At 41.6% G+C, this 16,257-nt stretch overlaps 1 long non-coding RNA gene across 1 annotated transcript in view; it reads right to left on the bottom strand.

Annotated features, from left to right (window-relative positions):
- Positions 1 to 16,257, bottom strand: part of LOC103664536 — an 87,245-nt gene that overhangs the window by 26,015 nt on the left and 44,973 nt on the right. The window lies entirely within an intron of this gene.

The following is a 16,257-nucleotide window of genomic DNA, read 5'->3' on the forward strand; positions in this document are numbered from 1 at the left end:
TTCTCTATGTTTGCTTTAAGAAGGCACAGGTATTTGAAATGTATGTGTATATGCTTTCACTGAATATTGACAGTAAACTTTTAAGTATCATCATCCACACTTTATAAATGATAAAAGATAAGATCAGTGAGTTAAGACCTCATCCATGGTCACATGGCTCACATCATGTCACGATGAGAGCCCGTATCTGTCCAGTTTCAAAACAAATTCTTCCCCCACTGCACCATCCTGTACACTTTGTACATGGGAGCAAAGCTCAGGAAGCCTCAGGGTTGATCATCACCGAGTGAGAGTGGATGTGGGCATTGACTGGAGTGTCATAGATGGCAACTTAGCCCTTTCTCCCTCTACTACAGGCATGTTTCTCTTCTCTTTTCCTTGCTCTCCTTATATTTCTGCTGCCTCACTCCATATTATTCATCTTTTCTTCCATTTTGCTTCTTGAACCTTCTAAAATAACTCAACAGCTGAGGACTCAGTCCTTTACAGACTTGGTCACAGTCACTCTTTAGATCCACATCTCTAACTCCGTGCTATTGAGGGAAGTAAGTGTAGAAGCTCCAGGTGAGGGCTCTGGAGACAGATTTCTTAGCCATCCCTGACATTAGCTCAGTGGCCCCATGCCAGGCCCTTAACCTCTGCTCTCTCGCTCTCTCGCTCTCTCCCTCCCTCTCCCTCACCTCCTTCCCCTCTCTTCCTCTCCCTTTTTCTCTTTCCCTCTTCCCTTCCTCCCTCCCTCCCTTTCTCTCTCTCCCCCCCGCCCCCACTCCACCATGTGAAGACACAGCAAGAAAGCAGTCATCTGGGGAAAAAAGAAGAGTGTCCTCACCAGAACCTAACCATGCTGACACGTTAATCTTGGACTTCTAGCCTCCAGATCTGTGAGAAAATAAATTTCTGTTGTTTAAGCCACTCAGTTTATGGTATTTTGCTATGACAGCCCAAGATAAGACATGTGATTTGGGGACTGCCATTTTAGATGGGTAGTCTGAGAGGGCCTCTCTAAAAAGCTGACATTTGAGCTAAGATCTGAATGTTGACAAAAAGACAGTCAAGTGAAGATCTGGGATAAAGGAGTATATTTTTGAGTAAGGAGGTTGTGTAAGGAAGACTGGCCCTTTGTATACTTAGACACAGACATAAGGATATCAATTCCCCTCTCTTCCATTCCTCTCCCCCATGGTCTACCAGTAATGCCTCATGGCTAGGACTCAATGCCCTTAACTGGTACCTGTGATCCCTATGGAACCATCCACATGGTCCCACACTTCTTAGAAAGCCTTGGGCTTGTTATTTTTCTGATTTCCTTTCTCTATCAAAACTTGCCTTTCCTGTGTACCATTTCCTCAGTAACTCATATTGGCTGACATACCCTAAGGGACATAAGTTACTCCCCCCAGATAACATCAACGTTTCACAAGGACCTCCTAAATGCAACCTGATTCTAGATGAGTGACAGAGATGTGGGAATCCAGGCATCATGGGAACCACCGAGGAGTACTGTAGAGTAGGTGTCCAGCATAGGAAGATACATATTTCCTTTAAGGGCCAGCTTTTCCTATGTGCAGAAATTATTAATATATAGAATATACTCCACACTGACACTTAAGAATAAAGATTTCTAGTTCAATTCCAAACATAACTAAAAATGGAGCTAGGTTGCAATATAGGCCAAATATTGACAATATCTCCAATAGATTGTATCCCGGTACACTTATATAAGCTCTGGATTGAATAATTCCTTGTCAAAGGATTTTAGATTAGTATCTGAGTTTTAAATGTTGAGCTACAAAGGAGCTGCTAAAACCTCAAGCAGCTAAAATCTAGTTCCCAATTCACAAGAAATTTGGCCAAGGAAGACATTAAATAGAGTGGTGTCACTAGTCAGAGTTGATGAAAAGCAAGCACAGAGATGGTACCTATCAAAAGGGAAATTAGAATAAATGAATATTAAAATATTTAAATCTATAATAATGTGTTCAAAACACAGTTCTGAAGAACATTATCCTTGGAAGTGAGAAACCAGTGCTAAGTCACTTATAGTCTTTTCTAAGCAAGCTTCTTCTCCCATTTCAACTCATTAGGATAATATTAGCTTCAAGTGTAATGGTGTAATTTTAACTGTACTGTACACAAATTACTCTGGTTCTCGTTCTGACAAGGTTTAGTAATAATCCCTTTTGGCAGACCTTTAGCAATTGCTAAAATGCAGAAAAAACAAAAAGGAATGCGGCATTTAGGGAAAAAATATGTATATATAGTCAAGACAGCCAGTAGATTATATTTACCCAAAGAGAAGAATGCTTCCAAATTCTCTAAGTTTAACATCTACCTTTTTAAGAGTTAAAAAAAAAAAAAAAGGACAGAAAACCCCAGAGATTTTGCCGTTTCTGCAATTCCCTGGGCACTATATTACCTTATAGAGTATAATGTCATGTGACAGAGCATTAGTCTATAGATTTTTATTTTTACTGTTAATCATCTGAAGGATAGACTTCTAATACTAACCTAAATATACATCCACATCCAGAAACATGCTTCTTTGAAGTTCTAAAGGTCAAGTTAATTTCTGCCAAATAGTATAGAGCAAATAAATACATTTTTAAATGATCAATGAGTGCTATTTAGTTTCCTTGGTCAGAAAAATGGAGAAGGTAGTAGCTACCTCAAAGGTTTCTGTGAGGATTAAATGAGGTACTGAATTGTAAAACACCTACCACAGTGCCTGCCACACAGTAAGGACCGGTAGAAAGCACTATTACTGTTATAACTACCGTTAGCGACAAGGTAAATAAAATGACTCATACTTGAATGAAAATCCAGGATCCCAAAGCACTTCCATAGACATTATTACATTTGGACATCCAAGCCATGTAGTGAGAGAGAAAGATAAGAACCCTCATTCCTGTAGGTGAGGACTCAGCAAAAATAAACCATTTGCTAAAGATCACATATCTGGAGATGCAACCTAAACCTCCCAAATCCTACTAACCAATAAAGACTTTCCTTATTTCTCTTAACTCTTAATACCCTGGACTCACACCCATTCATCCAGTCATTCACTCAACAGATTATCAAGAGCCCACTTTATATCTATTTGTGGCCCAGTGTGGAGGCCCCAGGAGGGAACAGGACAGACAAGGTGCTTGTGGTCGTAAGCTTAGTTTCCCAAATTTGGGGCCAGGATGTTGAGACAGAGAATAGTTAATTAACATAATAAGTAAATTTCCTAGTATTTGGGGTTAAATCATGCCCCCCCACCCCAAATTCATATATTTAGCCCCTAGTGCCTGGTATATTCTGTGACCATTTTGGAGATAAGCCTTTAAATAAGCGATTAAGTTAAAATGAGGCTCTTGGGGTGGGCCTTAATCCCATCTGTTTGGGGTGCCTAAGGAAATGAAATTTGGACTCAGGCGGAGAGCCTGGAGGTGCAAGTACAGAGGAAAAAACCAGGTGAGGATATAGCGAGAGGATGGCCATCTACAGGCTGAGGAGAGAGGTCTCAAAAGAACCAAATCTACTGACACCTTGATCTTGAACTACTGGCCTCCAGAACAGTGAGGAAACTGATTATTGTTGTTTAAGTCACTCTGTTTGTGGTATTTTGTCATGGCAGCCTAGCAACTTATATATTAATAAGAGAAGTTGACAAGTAATATAGGAAAAAAGTAAAAGAAGAGAATTCTAGGGGCGATAAGGAGCTTTGGAAGAGCACATTGCAATATTTAATTGGGTCTCATCTGGAAGTGAGGTTCCAAGCAAAGATTTGGCAGAAATAAAGGAATTAGCTATGGAGACATTCAGGGGAAGGCTTTTCCAGGTAAAGGAGACCACTGGTACAAAGGCCCTAGGGTGGGAATATTCCAGGTGTGTTAAGAAGCAACTTCTTTTTTTTTATCTTTATTTTTTATTAATATTTTTTTATTATATTATGTTAGTCACCATACAGTACACCCCTAGTTTTTGATGTAAAGTTCCATGATTCATTACTTGCGTATAATACCCAGTGCACCATGCAATACGTGCGCTCCTTACTACCCATCACCAGCCTATCCCATTCCCCCACGCCCCTCCCCTCTGATGCCCTCAGTTTCCCAGAGTCCATAGTCTCTCATGGTTCATTCCCCCTTCTGTTTACTCCCCCTTTCTTCTTCCCTTTCTTCTCCTACCGATCTTCCTACTTCTTATGCTCCATAAATGAGTGAAACCATATGATAATTGTCTTTCTCTGCTTGACTTATTTCGCTTAGCATTATCTCCTCCAGTGCCGTCCATGTTGCAGCAAATGTTGAGAAATTGTTCTTTTTGATAGCTGAGTAATATTCCATTGTATATATGGACCACAACTTCTTAATCCAGTCATCTGTTGAAGGGCATCTCAGCTCCTTCCACGATTTAGCTATTGTGGACAATGCTGCTATGAACATTGGGGAGCACTAGGTGAGGTTGGGGAGCAATGGGAAGGAAGGTCAGGTAAAGCCTTGTAGGCTATTGTAAGAACTTTTATTTCTTATTTGCATGAAATGGAGTTGCTGGGTTCTGATTAGAGTGACATGACCTAATATATTTTAAAAGAATCATTTGGCTTCTGTGTTAGGAATAGATTTAGGCTACTGCAGTAATTTATCATCAAGATATGATGGTAAGTTCAAACTAGAGTGGAAGGCATGGAAGTGGTAATGAATGATCAGGTTCTGAATCTATTGTGAAGGCGAGGCCAAGAGGATTTCCTGATAGATTGGACATGGGATAGGAGAGAAAGAGTAGAGTCAAGGATGACCCCCAGGTTTTTCACTAGAACAAATGAAGGAGAATAGGTACCAGCTTCTGAAATGGAAAGGCTGCAGGTAGAAGTGATATGATGAAGAAGAGCAATAGTTAAATTTTTGATTGGTTGACTTTGAAATATCAGACATCCAAATGGAGATATTAAACTAGCAGTCTAATACTGGAGTTTGAAGTTCGGTAAAAAGCACTCTGCTGGGGATATAAGAGAATGAGTATAGTTAGAAACAAAATAAAAACAAAGACTGAGTCCCAGGGAAATCTCTAATGAAGAAATCAGGGAGAAGACAAAGAATTTGCAAAGGTAACTGAGAAGAAGTATGGCCTCTTATATTGTCCTAAAAAAAACAAAACAAAACAAAACAAAACAAGTGAAGAGATTGCTTTTAGGAGAAAAGATTGATCAACTGTGCTGAATGCATTAAATCAAGCAACGTAAGTTCTAAGAATTGACTTTTGGATTTCACATGGAAAGCATTGGTGACCTGACAAAAGAACTTTCTGAGGGATGGTAAAGGAGATATCTCCGTCTAAGTGGATTTATGAGAAGGAGAGGAGTAGAATTAAATACTGAATATAAGTAACTACTTCAAGGAGCTTTGTTGCCAAGGGGAGTGACAAAAGGAACCAGTATTGGTGGGGGGAAAGTGGGAGTCAAAAGAATATTTGACATTTTCTTGGAGAATTTCCTTTTTCAAGAGAAACTAGGAGAAATAGCAGAATGTTCATATTCCTGTCAGAATGATCCACTGGAAAGGGAGAAACTGACACAGAGGAGAAGGAGGGGCGACTAGTTGGGGTAACATCCTTGAGGAGGTGAGTGGGGATGACACTAGTGTATCAGACCAGCTTTCAGCAGAAAGGAGCATAGTTGGTTTATGCTTCTATACAGCTGAGTGTATGTGGGGGTGGGAGCTCTTAATTGCTTCTATTTTTTCTCGGTGAAGAATAAAGCAGAGTCATCTGTCGAGAGGTGTGAGGATAGGAAAGAGATGTCAAAGACGTGAAATTAGAGAAGCTATGATGGAATGTCATATTGCTTTGCATAACAAAGTACCACAAACTGGGTGGCTTAAATTACTGAAATGTATTTTCTCACAGTTCTGGAAGCAGAAGTCCAAGATGAAGGTGTTGGCAGGGTGCGTTCCTTCTGAGGCTGTGAGGGAGACTCTGTCCTATGACTCTTCTTCCACTTCTGGTGATATGCTGCCAATGTTTGGTGTTCCCTGGCTTAAAGAAGCATCACCCCAATCTCTCAACTTCATCTTCACCTGGCGTTCTCCCTATGTAAGTGTCTGTGTCTAAATTTCCTCTTCTTATAAGGACACCAGTCTTGTTGGATTAGGGGCCACCCTCATGACCTGGTCATAACTTAACTAATTATATCTACAACAACCCTCTTCCTAAATCAGGTCATGTTCTGACGTACTGAGGGTTAGGTCTTCAACATATGAATTTTGGGGGTGGGGACATAATTCAGTCCAAAACTAGTAATCAAGGAGATTGGCAGCAGAATAGGCTAGAAGTATGGTGAGCTTGCCTGGCAGCAAATGGAGCCACATGACATTTGTGGTCACAACTCCAGGAAGCCATTTCCTCCACCAACATTCAATTGCACGGATGCAAGAACCAAGTAGAAAGAGAACTGGATTTATCCAAAGTTGTGGTTTTACGTGATAAGCTCAAACAAGGGATTCAAGGATGTATGCCATTTGGTGATTATTACGATTTACTATGGATTTGAAGCTGGAGAGGGAGACAAGAGAGTACTTGAAGGTGGAAGGGACAGAGAAAAAGTATTAAGATCAATGGATCAGGGGTCCTGGTGGGGTGGAAAGATGGTTGAAGTTGGGGCCCTTGAGGAAGTAAGCTATAAAATTGCAAAGTGGCAAGAAGAGAGTAAGGTGCATGGAAGTGAAATAAAATGGTGTTTGGTTATTTTCAGTTACAAAGTCTAAGGTGACTAGGAGTGAGTGGTTGAGGTGGGGGAATGGACAAGATTGTTGGAGGAGTGGAGGCCACAGTATTGAGAAGTCACTGGCTTGGAAGGGTCATCTATGTGTACGTTTCCATTCATTCATTCGTTCGTTTCTTCATTCAAATACTTATGTGAGCCATAGGCAGAATGGAGTTCTGTTGAGAGCAAGGCTCACGAAACCCAACAAGAGAGCCACTGCTAAACCCAGGTGTCCCTGCCTGAGCTTAGAAGATAGTCTTAGGTTGACCTATGTCGTGACTGTGGGAGAAGAAAAAGAAGAAAAAAAAAAAACTTACTGGAGTTAACTTTGAAACTCCTGTAATACCCAAATAAACAATTAACCTAAAAGAAAATAAAAATTTCATTCTCTAAACATCCTTCACTGCTTGTTTTAAAAATTATTATCATTATTTGGTCTTCTCAGTAGCTTATATTCATTGTGTTGATATGTGTGTTTCCTGGGGATTCTACACACTCCAAAATCTGAAGAGTAAGCAAAAATAGTGCTTCTGCTTAAACCCTTCACAGTTTATAGCCACATTTACATAACATTAAATAAGTCAACAAAGGCATCATTAGCTCCCATTAAAATATGAGCAAAGAAATTTAAACGAACAAGACAGGCTAATTGGTAAGTAATGTTGTGTATCAAAAATTATGACTGTAAGATACCCTAGTTAATGAGAAGGCCTACAATCATGTTTACTACATATTTAAAAATTAAATGAAGGTGAATAAAAGTTAACAAAAGAAGATTTTCGTTTTCATCAATGCTATTATATCTGTTTTTCAGAGTTGAAAGTAGTAAGGATTATTTTATCCATCGCCTCAACGAAACATCTTCTAATCTATGTGATTTTTACTTTTTCTGGCCTTCTTGAGTTATAAACAGGAAAGCCATAGTCTGGGTAGAGAGAAAGGCAGAACTCTGCATTATACCAGTGAAGGCGCCTTGGTCTGATCTCAGGCCTTGGTTGTGAGAGGAATTTCCTCCTACTCCTTTCTCTGTGCGGGCCTGGGTCCAACCCCGGGCAAGATGTGCCCTTCAACTCAGCCACCTCATGCCTAAGTGACGGAGGTTCCTAATGCCACCTGCTTAGAAGGCTGACAGGGGCTGAAACCGAAAGATGCTGATGCCTGATCAATTAAATCAGAATCTTGGGGAGGGGTTCCCGCATGTGTGCTTTAGAAAAGCCTCCCCATTGATTCTAAAGAGCCGCCAAGGTTGAAAACCACTCTACTAGCCATCTCATTAATCAAATAGCAGCTACCATTTACTGAGTGGCCACTGTGTATGGAGCTCTCTAATAGAAACGGGAGCAGGTCAGGTTTTTTTCTTCCCCCAACCTTTTAAAATGAATTTTTTTTTTCATACAGCAAAGTCGAAATAATTTTATAGTGAACTCTATTTACAGACCATCTAGATTAGACCATTAATGTTTTACTATTTCTGGTTTTATCATATACCTATCCCCCTATCCATCAACACATCTGCTTTTTTACACGCTTCAAGGCAAATTATAGACATCTGTATAATTTCCCTTAAATACTTCAACATGCATATCATTAACTAGAGTACAATATTTGCTTATTTTTTCTTTTGATGTAAACTTTCTGGAAAAAAAAATGCACAAAACTTAAGTGTGTATTCACCAAGTTTAGACAAATGAATATATCTGTATAACTCAAACTGCTATCAAGATACAGAATATCAGGCAGCCTATTTTACATTTGTTAGATGTAATCTTAAATGCTTGTTACTGAAAAAGACTATGTAGAAAGGGCAATTCTTTATCTCAAAGAAAGGCTACCTAATGGTGTAAATGTCACACACGGAGACATTAAGTAGAAAATATTTGAGAGGAGAGAAATTGAAAGGGTCTCTGGGGCATCCTTCAGGTGGTTCAGACACACTATGTGCTGAATCAGATCACGTTGCATGACGTAGGCACGTGTTGGGTGGTGTGTCTGGAGTGGAAGTGATCTTGCAGCCCGGGGTCCTATGCCTTGTGTGTGTGTGTGTGTGTGTGTGTACATGTGTATTGAAAGAAGGTGTAGTTTTGACACTTTGTTTAGCTCAAAACACTAATATTTCTTTAAAAGTAGATCGCTTTCTTTATATGTCTTCTTCTGGCCAGAACAAATCTATAACAATGGATAAGACGAAAGACCCGAGAGAAGTTGTATCACAGGCTGCATCAATTGCCCTATGCCCATGCCCTCCCCCTAAATCTAGAGCTGCCCCAGTCCTCAGAGTCCCCTTACTTGGGATTGTCTATGGGGAGAGGTTTCTAGAAAGCACAATATTACGGGAATCAAGGCCTTTAAATGCTAATGGCAAGAGGAAATGATCTTGCTTCTGAACTCTGAAAACAGAGATTGATTTAATAAACCGTAAAGAGTTTCCAACAAATGTATCCAACTTCAAGTAAAAAGACACATCCTGCATTACAGTGCTGGGGTTCTCCACTCCATCCCCTCCATTTGGAAAGCTGAGCTCAGAGGCCATAACACCAGTGGAGTCTATGTGTGGATACTCTCAAATGATGACTCTTCATTTGGTGGCCTCCAAATTATATAAGTCCTCTGCCTAAAAATGTGTTGAAATTTGACCTTTTCCTATGTGAATCTAACACATCCCTCTCCCTTCATTTAGATTGCTCCAGAAATCTTAAATCCTGATAAAACTTAGATTATCCATTGGGGCATTCCGTGGGTATTGAATGACAGTGATGGACAACCTACTCCATGCCAGGAGCTGGGAATTCAATAATGAACAGAGTAGTTCGCATTATTGCTCTGATGAAGCTGTGTCCTACAAAAAAATAGTATAGAGTCATGTAAACAGTTGTTTTCTTGCAATTTTGACAAGGGTGGGTGGAGGTCATCCAGGGAATTTTTTTCTTTATGGAGAAATGATTGACTACAATATCCTATTAGTTTCAGGTGTACATCATGGTGACTCACTATTTTTGTACATAGCAAAATGATTCCCACAATAGGTCTAGTTAGCGTCTGTCACCACACAGTCATTATGATATTATTGACTATATTCCCTATGCTGCACGTCACATCCCTAGAACTTAATTATTTCATAACTGGAAGTTTGTACCTCTTAATCTTCTTCATTTATTTCACCTGCCCCCCCAACCCCACCCTCCTCTGGTAACCAGCAGTTTGTTCTCTGCATCTATGAGTCTGTCTCTGCTTTATTTATATGTTTGTCTTGCTTTTTAGATTCCATATATAAGTGAAATCATATGGTATTTGTCTTTGTCTTATTTCACTTAGCATAACACCCTCTAGATCCATCCGTGTTGTTGCAAATGGCAAGATTTCATCCTTTTTTACGGCTGAATAATATTATATAACATACGTGTGTGTGTGTGTGTGTGTGTGTGTGTGTGTGTGTGTATCACATCTTCTTTATCCATTCATCTATCGATGGGCATATTGGCTATTATCAATAATGCTGCAATGAACGTAGGAATGCATATAACTGTTCAGATTGGTGTTTTTGTCTTCTTCAGAAAAATACCCACAAGTGAAATTGCTGTATGGTATGGTAGTTCTATTTTTAATTTTCTGAGGAGTTTCCATACAGCTTTCCATGGTGGCTGCACCAATCCAGGGAATGTTTTGAATGTGTAACATGAAGGCCTGACCTAGTCTGTGAGGTCTGCTGGAGTTGAAGGAAAGGGATCCCTGAGGAAGTCTGGCTCCGATAAGACCTCAAGAACGAACTGAACACAGCTGGGTGATGAGCAGAATTGAGTGCATTTATGGCAGAGGCCACAGATGGTGCAAAGGTCCGGAGGCGGCAAAGAACAAAGCAATTGTCAAGAACTGAAAACCAGGAGGGCGGACATTGTGGCTGGAGTGGAATGAGCCACAGCGACAGGAGATGGGAAGGAAGGGCCACACGCAAGGCTGGTGGCCATAATAAAAGCGTGGGTTTTATTTCAATTACAGTGGCAAGATATTCTTTTAAGAATACAAGTGAAGATATTCTTGTAACCAAGTGGTTGACATAATCAGATTTTTAAAAATTGTGCTCTGACTGGGTGTGGAGGTCAGACTGGGGAGAACTGGTGTTGATATCCCGGGGGACTATTTCGGAGACTTGCAGTGATCCATTGGTGCGGATGATGACCAGGGCTGGGGTGAGAGCCACGGAGGTGAGGAAGAGTGTCTGAGATGAATAGCATCTCATTCGCCCCTGCCGGTTCTTGTTGACGGTGCCCACTTGACGGTGGGATTCCCGATGGCTCTGACTCACAGAGCATATACAGGTTTTACCAATAAATAAACACAAATTGGCATGCCTGGGAATTCTATATGGCCTGAAAGACCACGGAGAAAGCTTCTTTTACATTAGCCAGCTGCACTTTGGAATCATACACAGACCTCTGTGAATCATTTCATGGTTTATTAAACAAAATTCTGTTTGCAATTGGCAAGTTAAGAAAATAAACATCCATGTTTGTTTTCACTTTCTATTTCCTTGGTTTGTCCAGGGACTCGCAGCCCAAATCTTAGGGCTGTCCTTGGAGATTCAGGAAGCAGACCTGGATTCCCACTCTTGAATGTCACAGGGAAATCAGCCACAGATTGCCATTAACCCCTGTGAGAACAAGGCGGAATGCTTGATGCTGTTCCATCATCAGAGAAGGCATATGTGCTGCCTACCAGGGCCAGCAGGTGCTAGCCTCTTCCAGCGCATCACTGCTCCAGATGCTGCCCCTCGGACCGTCTGCCCTTCCCAACCTGGGAGAGTGCTCGGAAGGGCCCACAGAAGAGCTCTGCCTCGCCTGAGAAACGGTGCTCTACCAGTGTTTACCTACAGTCTCATTCGAGATGTGTGCGGGAGGGCAGATTTACTTGGCTTCATCCTGTTCGAGTGCCTGGTTGCTGGAGAGGACGAGCCACCTGAGCGTGCGTCAGAATAACTTGGAGGACTTGTGGAAACACAGAGTGCTGAGCCCCACTGCCAGAGTTTCGGAGTCAGCTCTGGGGCAGGGCCTGAGAATTTTCGTTTGGAACAAGGTTCGGGATGGTGCGGAAGCTGCGCATCTGGGGACACACCGTGAGAACCCTGATCAACGCGCCACAGCCCCGCGACCAGCTGTACTCGATGAGCACATTACTCATCAAAGGCCTCCTGGGTGCCTTGCCCTGCAACTGCTTCCAGGTCTTGACTCTATAGTGTCTTTGCCTTGGATTCTGGAGCTTTCCAAATCTGCCAGGCTGAGTTCAGCCGGGCCCCTGAGGCCTGTCCAGTGCTTCCTTCATGGGTTTACCTATTACCTCCCACGGCAAAGGCCCTCCCTCCATGGCAGTGTCGTTCTCACTCTTGGTGCAGCTCTTGGCACATAGTAAAGATTAATTTAAACAGAATCATCAACTTTGGTAAAGGAATGAATGAGCAGTTCAGGATGTATCTTCCACCCAGGGCGTCTTGGCAACATCTAGAATATTCACTGGAAGCTGAATCATATTTTTCTATTGATGCCATCATTTAATACCATATTTAGGGCCTCTAATATGTGCTTGGTTTTATATGAGGTAAGGCATTGTCTCTGTGGGCAAGGATTTTACAATCCAATTATAAAAAAGAAAATAGTCAAATATAATATTACAATATGAGGATAACCGTTATTGTTGATTGACATATCTCAAGTCATTTGAGTACTCTAGGCATCTGGAAGAAGAGGTCATTTTTGCTATGCACATATTAGGTAAGTCTTTGATCTGATGCAGTTGGGGGCCTCATTCAGTTATTCACTCACTGAAATGCCATTAAAACAACTACAATGTGTTACACGAGGCACAGGAGAATGTCAATGTCATGAAACAATTTAGGATTTATTTTGTGTAATCTTTTTCCAGATACTAGCACCCTCTCAGAAAGGTTCCTATCCTAGATGGCTGTCCAGTAACTACTTGAATACTTCTGATAACATAAGACTCATCTTTGAATTACTGCTGACCATTAACCTTTCCTGCATTGAGATGGAAATCTCCCTCGCTGAAGTTCCTCCAACTGGTCCTGTTTTGACCCCCTGTAGTAATAGAAGGTGTTTAATTTCTCTTTCCCAACAACCTTGTTAGATGATGAAAATGGATATAGCACAGTGGAGCGGAACATGGACACTGGAAGGGGAAGGGAGGGAAAACTGAATGAGAAATAATCAGAGAGGAAGACAAGCCATGAGAGAAGACTCTTAACTCTAGGAAAAAAACTGAGGGTTGCTGGAGGGGAGGGGGGTGAAGGGATGGGGTAACTGGGTGATGGACATTAAGAAGGGCACGTGATGTCATGAGCACTGGGTGTTATATGCAACTGATGAATCACTGAACTCTACATCTGAAATTAACGATGTACTACACGTTGGCTAATTGAATTTAAATTAAAAAACAACAACAACATGGACACTGAAGCTTGATGGTCCAGCTTTGAATCTCAGTTCCCAAACTTACTAGCTGTGTGACTTTGAGCAAGTTCTTTAACCTTCTTGTGACCCAATTTTCTTATCTATAAAATGGGAATAATGTTAAGCTTCAAATGGCTGTTTTAAGGTTAAAATTTTACTGCACACTTGCAATGAATTTGGAACAGGGTCTGGCATATAATTAATGATCAATAATATTAGTTGTTACTGTTATTCTTATTAATATTCTTTGTAAAGCAGTCTCTTATTCTCTCAATTTTAGACTAAGTGTCCTTATAACAGCCAGCCATGACATGACCCACAGCTGCTCTCATCTCCTTGGTCTCTTCCAGAACCCAGTGTGTTAGATTCGGTGTGTTAGATCTCTCTCACTATGGTGACCAGAGCCCAACACGAGGGACTGTTTGTCCTGGTTAGGGAAGGACCATCATCCACAAATGTTCTTTAATTCAGCTTGGCGATAGTAGTAGTAGTCATAATCACACAAAATATACTGTGTCTATTATATTTAGATACTATGCTACACTCTTTTTTTTTAATAATAATTTTTTATTAGGTTATGTTAGTCACCATACAGTACACCCTTAGTTTTTGATGTAATGTTCCATGATTCATTATTTGCTTTTAACACTGTGCTACACTCTTTAACATTGTTTCTAATTCTTAGGACACCTGAGAGGTTGCACAGGCCTGTGTCACTAAGAGGCAGAGGAGCAGGGATCCAAACAGATCCTGGGGCCTTGGAGGGGGCCCTCCTATTATGCCCCGTGCTGCGACACTGTCTGCACCGAGTTTCCAAGGAATGACAGGGCCTCTGACTCTGGCAGTCAGGGCAAAGCTATAAAATGAGTTGCACACCCTGCAGCACTGGGTGGGGAGAGTGTTCAGATTACAGCCTTATTTATTCATTGCTGCAATAGCCATGCTCTCCTGATCTTTCTCCCCAAGTCTCTTGGGTTGGGCAAAGAAAATACTTGTGGGCAGAATATAATGAAGCCCGGAAACCATCCAGAGGACCAAGTCTGTTGCATTCCAGACACCAAAAGGATGAGAAAGTGAACATCAAGTTTGCAGCACATTGGGCGTTTCCTTCGTGTGCCATCCAGGCGTTAATGGATCCACATTATAACTATTCTTACTATTACTGGATAGTTTGTAAAAATAACTGTAACCCCCAGTCAGCGCTGAAGGTCATTAGCAGGGGCTGTTGGGGGCTTAACAGCAGGGGCGGACACTGAGCGCCCGCTCTGTGCCAGGCTGCCCATCGCTAAGTGCTGAGTTGTCTGTCTCTCATGACGGCACGTTCTCACCCAGTGAGGGCGCGGCAAGCTAGTTCCCTTTCTCAGACAAGGATGTGCATGTTCAGGCTGGTTCTGTGGTTGGTCTCGAAGATGGTTAAATTCTGGGTTGTTTGATCTCCCTGTAGCCACAATTCTATCTTGAGGCTATTTGCACACAGTTCCCATTCTTCTCTGACTACACTCCCTGCTCCATACACATACCACTGCCACCACCACTATGCGGAAAGTGCCAGATGGAAGCCAAGGGGGGTTGCTCTGGGGGATGGGGGACCCTCCTGGGAGGCAGGACACCACCCCCTAAACCACGTACGAGGCTCACAGAAAATTCTTGAAGAAGGACTTGGCTTTCCCAGAAGGGGAGGAGGCCAAAGCTTAGTAAGCATAGCTCTATGGTGGCAGAAAGTATATACTTTACAAAGCGTTCTTATGGATGTTAAATTATTAAGCTCTCACAACCACCCTGTGAGGAGGGTACAGTGATCATCACTGTTTTGTAAGTGGGGACCTGAAGGTTGGGGACCTGAGAACAGTTGTTAGAGGTTCCTCGGGCAGAAGGGGACAGGAGCAGGACCTGAGCTTTGGCATCTTTGCTTCTTTTTTTTTTTTTTATTAATATCTTATTTTTTTTAGCTCTTAATTTAAAATGGAAATATATGTAATAGAAGCTCGAACGTGCTAGAAAGAAAAAGGAACAACTATACATAAGCAAAGAGAAAAGAATATAAAACCATTCAAATGACCCATTCCAAGACAACATCTATTAATGTTGTGGTCTATTTCCTTCCAGACATGTTTTTTTCAAAGTATACACGTACATACATACCTACATACATACATATTTTTAAGATAGATATCACACACGTTAGCTCATGGCCTAATTTTTACTGCCCCCACGATGTGTTATGTATGTGTTTCCACGTTTGCATGTATGATGTTGCATACATAACCACGTTTCATGGCCCATTCTAGCCCACTGTTTCAATCTCCTCAAGTTCAATTAGCAGGCCCTACGCTTCCAGTTTGCATTCTCTCTCCAAGACCACTCAAGGACTGATGGGCCAAAGAAAAGATAAACAAAATAAAAAGCAAAGCTTTTCTTTCCCAACAGTCTTAGGGGGGACCTTAAACCTCCCCCCTCCCCCTGCCCCAAATCCCACTTGAACACAAGATAGCCTGGAGTGTAGGGTAGCTCCACACTGGAATGTACTATGAATTCAGAGAAGCATCGTAAACTCAATCCAAGCCCAGAAATCACAAAGGGTTTCCTATTGCCTTCTTTGAGACAGGGTTTCGTGTTTGGTAAGACAAAGAAAAGGCTAGCATTACTGTATTCTGACCACTCTGATAAGGGTGAGGTTTGCAATCTTAACTAGTGCCCCCAAACCTTTGTAGTAGGCAAGGAGAGAATCCCACCTGCTGACTCGGACTCTCCTTAGAAGAGAAAATGCACCCAGCCATTGATGGAAGACCTTTCCCAAGCTCTCCCATTACCTGGCATTGTCACTGTTATAACTAGACAACTCATTCTGTGTGTACATCCAGACCCCGCTTGCTGCCCCAGGATAACATTTGTCATTAGAATACAAAATGCCTACTTTGGACGTTTGTCATCTTCTGCCAGATCAGATGAAGCTTTCTCTTCAAAAAAAGAGAAAAAGAAAGAATACAAGAAACAGAAAAAAAGAAATAGGAGTGGGGAGAAGAGATCGGTGGGGTTAAGTATGTATGGGGAGTGTTA

This window comes from Ursus maritimus, unplaced genomic scaffold (genome assembly GCF_017311325.1).
Source record: "Ursus maritimus isolate PB19 unplaced genomic scaffold, ASM1731132v1 scaffold_15, whole genome shotgun sequence".
In the NCBI taxonomy this organism is placed as follows: Eukaryota; Metazoa; Chordata; class Mammalia; order Carnivora; family Ursidae; genus Ursus; species Ursus maritimus.